The sequence below is a fragment of the Varroa destructor genome, unplaced genomic scaffold (assembly GCF_002443255.2).
Source record: "Varroa destructor unplaced genomic scaffold, Vdes_3.0 BEIS01000003.1, whole genome shotgun sequence".
NCBI classification, from domain to species: domain Eukaryota; kingdom Metazoa; phylum Arthropoda; class Arachnida; order Mesostigmata; family Varroidae; genus Varroa; species Varroa destructor.
Window position 1 is genome coordinate 4,066,191 of NW_019211456.1, and position 7,490 is coordinate 4,073,680.

At 39.4% G+C, this 7,490-nt stretch overlaps 1 long non-coding RNA gene across 1 annotated transcript in view; it reads right to left on the reverse strand.

The window, feature by feature from the left end:
- Positions 1-7,078, reverse strand: part of LOC147756407 (uncharacterized) — a 30,888-nt gene extending 23,810 nt beyond the window's left edge. The window contains exons 1-3 of the long non-coding RNA XR_015324373.1: positions 6,764-7,078; positions 5,882-6,049; positions 5,571-5,664 (exon numbers count right to left, since the gene is read on the reverse strand). This is a non-coding gene — a long non-coding RNA (uncharacterized LOC147756407). The remainder of the gene's footprint in view (positions 1-5,570; positions 5,665-5,881; positions 6,050-6,763) is intronic.
- Positions 7,079-7,490: the final 412 nt, after the last annotated feature.

The following is a 7,490-nucleotide window of genomic DNA, read 5'->3' on the forward strand; positions in this document are numbered from 1 at the left end:
CTTATCTACTTCGAGATTATGCACTCGCATATATATGCAGTTCAGTTTCATCTTCTACGCTATGTAGTACCAAACGAAAGCGTCTTTTTTATTTAAAAAAAAAAACGGAAAACTTATACCGATATTGCAATATAATAATAATGATCATATATTCAGCAATATCGCATCCAGCCACTATTGGAAATTACTTGAGGATTAAAAGGAGGAATATTGTTAAAATGACAAATGAGCAGTCCCTAATTGAAGCTGTAGCAAAGATGAATACTGTGCCTATGTTGAATATTTTTGGCAAGGTAAAACAAAGTAAAATGAAAGCAGCTTAGCAAATGTCAATCAGTGGAGGAAGTAGAAGTACACATTTTTAAAGGTAAAACAGCAAAGTTCTATCATGTAACTATACTCAAACAAGTGGAAGAGTTGCACCCAAAAAACGTACCATCAGCAAAGGCTTTTCGAAATAATACCGAGCAATCCAATTTTCTATTTCAGATAATTTGGTGCCGTTGAGGAAGGTCACTGCTCTGAAATAATTCATAATCGTCCCTTAATTATACCAAAGTTTTGTATTATACAATCTGCATTACTGCTGCCACGATACATACGACCAGTAATCCCAACGTCTTCAAATCTGCTTCTAAATAGCAGTGATCGCCGTTTACAAATTCTGACTCGTCCAAAATTTCGTACCGTCAACTTAAAAGAGGTAAGTAAATTGTATATGTAAAAACGCTGTATAAGCAATTTAGCTATTAATGCTGGACAACACTGACGCCGGACGCTCCCAGTTTCTGTTAAACGTAATGAAGGCAGGCCATTGTAAAACGCCAGTAATGAGATCACGCCACCTTGCGACAAAATGATACCCTATTGTACCATGCACCGCACCTATCCACGAGCATTGTTCGAGGTTCTTATGGATATATCATCGCCAAGAAACGCACATTCGTTCCTGTTAAGGAGATCGTTCGGCATAGTTGAGATACTGCGTAATTTTCTGGAAATATCAAAGTGTACTTTTCGTTTAGTCAAACGACAGTAGATATCAACGCCACACAAAGTACCTTAACAGTATTAGAGTCTGTCTACGTCCACTCACAATTTACGACTCAGGAATGGTTCGTCGACCATCTTAAGGAGAAACAAAAACTACGAACGCTGCAACGGCACCAAAATGATCGTTCATTATTATCAGCAGTATATTCAAAAGTCCTCACTCCTTTCAATTCAAAAGCCCTTCAAGAAAAAATAAAGTCTCACTAGAGCGACAGTGATTTCCAGTACAATCACGCTGCGCTATAACGATTGACTAAGTACAATGACAGGCAATAGAAGATGTCCCTCAAAGGACCGGTGTTTAATGGCGATCATGTTCTCAGTTGCGAGCCCAACTCTCGAAATGTCAAAACCCTTTTTAAGCAAATGAACAAAACTAGAAATATTCTTATTCGTAGCGCCTTGCGATAACTTGACCTTGATGAACAATAGGAACTTATCTACTTGTAAATTTACAAACAGAGAATCGTATTAATTCACATCGAAACGCCTAGGATCAGGAGGACAGGAGATGAGGAGGCGACAATATTGCCCTGCAAAAAAATAATCTCACTTAATATACAAACGTCAAAGGAAAGAACCAAAAATGAGCCAAATGGTCCACCTTTACTGCTAATCCGGCAATCCAAACGATCAGAGAATCAAAATTTTAACCATGTCAAAGGGAACGATCTCACGCTAAAACCAGAATTATTCGATATTATTCCTGTTGTAAATGTGATTGATCCTTTGTGTCTAAGAGGAAAACATGCCTACGCAGAGCTTCGCAGACTCATCTAGTAACTTCTAAATGTCCTTCAATTTAACGCAATTAAGCCTGAGATTATCTGTTAATACACTTCCTGAAGATGGACCGGTAGGCAAAAAGGAGGTTCCTTAAAGGAAGCGTTGACTTGATGACGTACTATTTAGATACCGCTTATTATTTTCTCCATAGCGTACTTCACTGTTTGAAGTGAACCCGTCATTTTAAAAACCATTTTGGTCCGTTAAGTGCTGATTAATTAGAATTATTTTTTGAGCGTGGATTTTTAGTTTTTCTTTTTCAGATTATCCAATTATTATTATTATTATCCAGATTATAATTTTTCCGCTCGAAGTAAACATGCCATACGGCACACAAATCTGATCTTTTTTTTTCATAAACATTCACAGTTCTCGTCCGAATTGGTTTCAGATTAAACGAGTGCAGAGACAAGTGCAGAAGCAACCAAAAATACGAGGTGTGAAGCTTCTTTTGGATTGAGTCAGTCGTTCTTTTCTTTAAAAAGATGTCCTAACTCGGCTTTTACTTGCAAAGTTTTAAAACGTTCACACAATGGAGACTGAAGCCTTCATTACTTAGTACCAACAATATAAGTAAGCAACAATGCGATATGCCAGACCGCTATGGTCAAACGGATCGAACCCGATCGATTAATAATGTCTGATGTCTGCGTCTAATTTTAAGCTAAAAATCTGTAACGTTATTTTCGACCCTTCGTATCTGTCTAGCGGCCTCTTAAAAATGAACCGGTCTTACGAGAACAATGCTATGTCAGCCATAGCATTGTTCTCGTAAGACCTGTCTAAATGTTGAAAAAGAGTGATACTAGAATGAATTGTTTTTAACAACAATTCCAGTGGTATCATTCGCTTATAATTAGAAGTACTGTACATTTTTTTTCAAGTATTTTCTCAAATGAGTGTGATGAAAGATAACAAACATAAATTGGCAACTGAGCCCCCGAACGCTCATGCGCCGGTGTCACCGCACTCCGTATACGTTTTTCGTAGCAGTATGGCATTGTATAGATGACCTATTAAATTGGATAATAAGCTTCCGCGGTTATTTTCAAAAACTTCTTCTTTCCCATTTCCCCCCTACGTGCTGTTTACTTCTGATCTATCATATCTAAATCAGTAGCTAACGGCTTAAGTACCGAAAGCAAACATGAAAAATATTCTTTGCTTAGGCACCTTGCTGCTATGGTACAAATGCAATTTCAACTTAAAGTAAGTTCCCAAAAATGTATGTTCCAGGCAGGAAAAATGCATTTTTGACACTAATACATTTGCCCTGCGTACGGACACGGCACTATTGCTGAAAGGAGTGCTCAAAAATAACTGGAAACATTTGAAAGCGGTACACTGGGAGAGGGGATGTCCCTCTCTCTCTAGCTGACCGCGTCAATTTGATGACGGCCATTTAAAGTATTAGAGGAAGACGCATGACGAGTCAAGGATTGGCCTAAAAGATGCGGTACAGCAACAAGACTGTCCTAATAACCGTAACTTTTTTGAATTTACACAGAGCTTGGAGCTTGAGGACCTTATAGACTCTCTTAAACCTGACTCTAAAATAGGTTATAATCGGGATTTCAACCAAAAAACATTATACCTTACGTTTGGTGGAAACGTAAGGCTAAGATTTGCTTTCTATGAACCAGGCACGTTCGGCACATTTGTTTGGCCCGGTTGTATCGAGTCAAGTAAGCTATTTAAGATAAGGCTCGACAACCAAGGTTAGGCCATCCTGCTCCATTGCAACCTAAGGCCATACACAGCAAGCATCGCGAAAGCTGCCCTCCTGGACTTCGAGTTGGTGCTTTTATTGCACCCACCATAACTTCCAGGCCCTTCCAGACAAATGTTTACTTTTTCTATTCGCTGGACAGCCGTTTCGTGGCCTAACTGTTAAAGCTGATGTGGAACTCAAGTACCACTTAAAGAAAGACCTCAAGATCTGCATTACAAAGCATCCGCTAGCTGAACTCATCGAGATCACTGCGCAATACATGCCTAGTAAACTCCAATACCAATTTAACTAGACCAACTCTGCGGAGGGCTTTTCGTTCAGTCAATGCGACCGTATTTCACAATTTTGTCCTGATTTTTGTTTGACTCGCGTGCGTCAACTTTCTAACAAAGGCAAAATATCTATATGCACAGATGTTTAAGTATACTCTATTGTGTTAGTAATGCTATGACCTTGTTGGTATCATTAATAATCATCCAGACGGTTTATCGATTACGAGTTACCCATTGCGTTTCCTAGCCGTGGCCTTATATAGGTACAGTCGTCAGATACTCATGATCGACAATGGCAGTGAAATAAATGAAGCCGTAATTATATCGTATTAACTTTGACCTACAATCGTAGGTTTTGCTTGACATTTAATTATGCTTTATTCTTCTGACCGAGAATTGGTGATCGCTTCTAGCATCTGCGTCATATTTCGGTACGTTGTCGAACATCGTTTCAACTAGGTAATTGATAAAATGGCAAAAACAACTACGAGGACAGCGAAAGTAAATGAAATCAAATGGACCTGTTCTAACGATTTAGTTTAGATTAAAATGTAAGCAATAGATAATTATTCCTGATAACAACTTCTTGCCAAGTGTTGAATTTAACAGAGTAGAACAACCACTGATTCGTCGAGTTGTGATCGAGTAACTAAATGCCGGGCGGATTCGATCGGAACAGAGATCAGACTGTTGTCAACTACAAAAAAAAGCGAAGTATTTCAAGAATCTATCCTGATCCATTTTGGCAGCTAATGAGAAACTGTCACTCACTTCGTTTCATTCTGCCTATTAACTTGTTAACTTCTGCCATAGATGTAAATGAAGTCAAAGAGAAAATTAAAGAATTAAAATATTTCTGAATATCTCTGGTATATTTTAAGTTCTCGCACGTCATTTAGACAGATAGCCTTGCTTTTTGCAATCTGTTTTTTGTCAATGATCTGAAAATGGCCTGATGCTCAAGTTTTTCAAGCGGTCTTTTGTTATGTCCGTCCTTAAAAAATGTAGTAAACCAAATATTCGCGAATATACGTCTTCTACTTATTTTTAAATCCCTGGTACATCTTTCGAGCAATTAGGTATTCATCCTATTTTTTATATTTTGTGATCAGCCACAAGACCAGCAGGCATGTTTCACAAAGGAGTCCCATAAGATAATGTGAAGGCTTCGTTCACATTGGAAACCTCTTAAATTTCTAGGTGTCAGAATACGCACTATAGCTGCCTTATGAAAAATATTTCCGTACGATTTTAGACGACAGTATTAACTAAGTTCCTAGCCTCATAACTGAAGCCAGCTGACTCCAGTAGCGTCATGGGGCATTCTCGTTCATCGAGCTTTAACTTCATGGACTGAATGTATATTATAAAATACATTTCGATAGATTTGAACCTAGTCAGCGTTCCTCAGGGCCCTTGCGTAGGATCAATTTTAAGCTTTGCCTTTTTTAATCAACATGTAAAATAACATGACTTTCTTTTCTCATAACAGAGTTAATATAATTGTTATCATTACGTGTATTTGGATAACGGCAGCGGCCGGATTCGGTAAAGATTTGAGGACTTCACTTTAACGTAAGTCCCATGTTGTTCCGAGACGACCTTTAACTGCTCCCTATATGAAGAAGCCATCGTTATGTAATGTTTCAACATTTTTTTGCTAAACTTAGCCGCGGTTAGATTTATAACCATGCCAGTAGCACCCATAAATTTCTCATGCAATTTACCTTCTGGACAAGGGCTTCACCTGCAAACGCCGAGATTCGAATCGTCCTAGACTTCGCCATTTCGCCTGATATGATTTTTACTGTAAACTTATTCCTAGAAGAAAAAAAAGTATCTAGTAAGGTCGGTGTGGAATAGGATTCAATACGATCCTTCTATATGCAAATTAGCGCTGAATAACAAAACAGTTCGGCTCCCTTTGACTGGCTGCGCGGAGAATTACATTAGCGCAAAGGAATTGTTAGCTGCACGAGTTAAATCAGCGGAAATACGAAGGCGACAAGAATGATAAATAACTTGATGAGCGACTCACCATAACCGCGTTCGCTTCTGCTAGTCGATCAGCCCGTGTGTATGCCGGTCATGGCCAGGACATCCAGCTGGCACGCACGAAATTGTCCTGCTCGGAATGCTAGCACACACACACACATGTCGGGCGCATATTGAATTAGTCGACGAGAGGATCAATGATAAACATCGACTATGCGACACAACAACAAACAAGAATTATCGGCTCAAAAAAAGTAATCATGGTATTTATGTGTGCAGACAAAAACGAAAAATGTAAATCTGAGACACAATTTGCTCGACCTAATACCGAAATGCTCTTTCCATCATAAAGTATGCATGCGGGGTTAATGTGTGATGCAACTGGCAGATGCGTTCGTTGGCCTTGCTAACACATTTGCGATTTGCACGAATTTTATATTGCAGTTTGACATACATAATGAATAGTAATACGGTAAACAGCTTTCTTCTTTACGGTTTAAGTGCTTGTAGGTCCAAGGACATGAACTTTGTTTCAAAAACAACAATGAAAGAAGTTGAAAGGCATTAAATCCCACGATCCCGGTGGTCAATTCCAGTTGCGCAGATGAAAAATTATGCGACAGTAAATAGTTCGTACTATACAGGCAACGTTTGGCGTGCCGCCGTGGGGTAAACGGAACTGTTCTATTGAAGTCCCAGATGCTCAACAACTATTCACCTACTTGAGGCGGAGCGATCATGTCTTAACGTCACTCAGCACTCGTATTGCCAACAGCATCTTTGGTAAAAATGACCCAGTGAAAGCTCGGGCGTATCAAACGATATCTCCCCAAAAAAAAAGCTATAATTTTATGTTTATATGTGGGTTTTCATCATCCCAAGTGTGGCTTGTTTACGGAGCTATCAAGGTAACAATGGACCTCACCTCTCGAAGATGATTTTGTCGGAACTCGCCGTTCACCTGTTATTCCGTTGCCCAACTGAGCGAACCTTTTCACTGTGTGTGGCCTGATCTAACCTACTCAGTGAACTGTATTTCAAAGGCTTGAAGGTGCAAATCGTGCCTCGTCTTGAGAATGCGCTATATTGGGCTTTAGACATGCTACATTTTGAGCACACCCGACACTGTCGCAAACAGCGGAGACGTTTCCTCTTGAGAGACAGAAGATGAACGCAATTGTTTTCGTCTCCGTGATCACTGCAGGCCCCTCGAATTTTTCGCCTCGCCTATTCATACTTGATGCGTTTGCGACGTTTTGTTTGCCGAAAATGAAGCGTGACTTGCGGATCGTGGCAGTCGAATCGCTGATATGTTTCAAAATAGCAGTTAGTAATGAAAACAGCTTATAGAGCAATTCATTTCTAACAATAGCGGACATTCTACTACCTATATAGCTGTTATAATGGCTTGACTGTTGAAGCGCAGACATGTAGCTATACAACAAAAGCGACATTCAAGTTTTCCGCCTTTGTTGGCACACCGTATACACGCCCAGGCTTTGTTCCGACAAATTATGAGAACAGCTACTTTGCGAAACATGAAAGAGAATTAATATATAAATTATTACTTCCACTTAACGCTATCTTCTTGAAGCCAGTTATTAGAATAACACGGAGGGGCATAGCTATGACCGTACTTTTTCATGCAAGTC